Raw genomic sequence first — 2,722 nt, forward strand, 5'->3', positions numbered from 1 at the left:
AAAATATAGTTATATTAGTAAATCTATTTATACCTAGGAATCCTTATAGGAAAGACTTTACTAAAACTTATTAAACCTTAATTAGATAGTATCCTTTATAGTTATTTAACCCTACTATTAAACTACTAGGAAACTCCGCTACCCTATAATATCGCTTATATATAATTAAGTTTATTCGCTGCGATAGCTTAGATTTTATATATTAGCCTATTAATATAGCCTTTTATACTTATCCTCTTATCTAGCTTAAAGAAATACTAGTCTTAGTATAAGATTTTATCTATTTATAGGGCTTCTTATATTACTCTATATCTTTACTTTAGAATTACTTTAACCTTTAAGTATCGCTACTTAATTATCTTAAGGCGTAGCTTAACTATACTTTTAACCTAGTATTAGATTATTATTAAGGCTAAGTAGCTATATTCCTACCCTTCTTACTAAGTAGTATAAGGGACTAGTATATAGGTAAAGTTATAAAGAACTTAGAGGATATAAAGAAACTACCGCTATACTTATAGGAATATATAGAGTTTAGTATACCGTCCCTCTTTCTAAGTATTAAAAACGACTAAGTTTCTTTCCCTATAGTCTTAAAGGAACGCTCCTTAGTAAAGTCCCCCTTTATCTAGTCTTACTAAAAAGTTAATAACTTTAGTTATATACCTTTATTTATATATAAAGCGACTAAGGTTAAAAGTAAGAGCAGTAAACTTAATTAAATACTCCTTATCGTTTAAGTATTTATAGTACTTTATATATCTATCTTTTATATCTTTAATAGGTTCCCCTTAGTAGTTAATATAAACTAATAGTAGGTAAGGTAAGGGGTATACCGCGTTCTTAATACCTTTTATTAAGATCTTAATTATCGCGCTAAGGCTAAAGCTTATAGCCTATCGTTTATCGATAGCTTTATAGAGAAAGTTATATCTATTAACGATATACTCTTCTTAGTAGGTATAATAACTAGTATTATTCCTAAGGTATAAACCTATTAAGGGGTTTATATTAATAGATATAATAGGGCGTAGTCTAAGTAATAATAAGTATATTACGTTAGTAATAAGTTAGAGGACTATAGACTATAACTAGGTAATTAAAATTAAAGATAGAATTATAATAAAGATCTATATTAAAAGCTAGAAAGCTATCTATCTAAAGGAGTAAAAGTAGGTAGCTATATATACTTATAGAGACTATCCTTAGATTACGGTCCTAGCTATAATTCCCTTTATAGCTTACTATAGCTTACTTATAAGCTATACTCCTAAGTAGTAATCTATCTATATAAGGCTTACTTAGCTTATATACGCTTTAGGTAAGCTAAGCCTAAGTAACCTCTTATCCTAACTATTATTTTAAGCCGCCTTATTATATAAACGTAGCCGGCTCTCTTATAGCCCGCTAACTATAGTTATAATATAATATCTCCCCTCTTTTTAATCTTATCTATAAGACCTACTACTACCTTAACCTCTATATATAAATATACCCTTATCGCGCGTATATATATTCCTTATTCGTCCTTTCTATCCCTTAGGATATACTACTAATAGTATATTTAGTTATATATCGAAGGATTATTCTTATAAGACCCTTAAGCGTATTTATTTAGCTAAGTCTATTAATTATCTTAGTTTCGACGTTATACTATATTCTTTCTTTTTATTACGCGGCTTCCGCTATAAAATACTAAAGAAATCTTTTAAGTATACTAAATATATATAGCGGGGTCGTTCCTATAATATATTAGGCGTAGCGATTAGCTCCTATAGGTAACTTTATTATCCTACTTATTATTTATAGCTAATATATTTCCTAGTATCCTAAATAAATCTAGAGTCCGATTAATTAAATAAAAAAGAAGAAATTACTAAGGAGCGAATATTAAAAGCTTAAGCCGACCTAAATAAAGCCTTAGCTTATTTAGCGCGGCTTTACTATTAAAAGCGCTAGCTAAAGATAAAGGGTACTAAGATAGTCTATTAGGGCCTTTATTCCTTAGATAACCTTAATAAGGCTAAGCGCTAAGAATCTAAAGCGGTAGTCGATATTTAGTCTATAGGTAGATTTAATATAATTAAAATACTATTAGTTTATTAAGCGATTTTATAATACTTAAGGTAGATTTTACTAGTAGAACTATTAAAGTAAAGAACTATAGTAGGTTAAGTACTTAAGTAGTTCCTAGGTATTTTCTTCTAGTTTATATCCCTTTTACTTAATAAGGTATTCTTATTACTAACCTTATTTTCTTATATTTAGTATTAATTTAGCTTTATATTCTTAATTATTATTAACTTCGATTTTATCCTATAGTTTAGCGTTTTATAGTACTAGTTTTAATAATAAGATATAAAATATTAGGTATATCTATATTATTATTAGTGGCGAAAGTTTATAGTTAACTTTTAAAATAGTTTTCTTAACCTTAAATAGTCTAAGTTTCTTAAAAGCTAATTTATTACTTAGTCGTTTTATTTTAATATTCTATTATATAAAGTAAACTATATCTTTTTCTTAAAAGATTAGTCCCTATAATCTTTTCCGATTATAGTAAGTAGATATTCGTTTTCTAATAAATTAAAGTTCTTATTATATTTCTTTATATAATTTTTATAGCTAATCTACTTATAGTATTACTCGTTTTACTTATAGGCCTTATTAAGTAACCTTAAATACTTTTAGGTTATATTTATAATTAGCGTATACTAGTAAG

The sequence above is a fragment of the Hirsutella rhossiliensis genome, assembly GCF_020360975.1.
Source record: "Hirsutella rhossiliensis strain HR02 chromosome Unknown scaffold00008, whole genome shotgun sequence".
NCBI lineage: Eukaryota > Fungi > Ascomycota > Sordariomycetes > Hypocreales > Ophiocordycipitaceae > Hirsutella > Hirsutella rhossiliensis.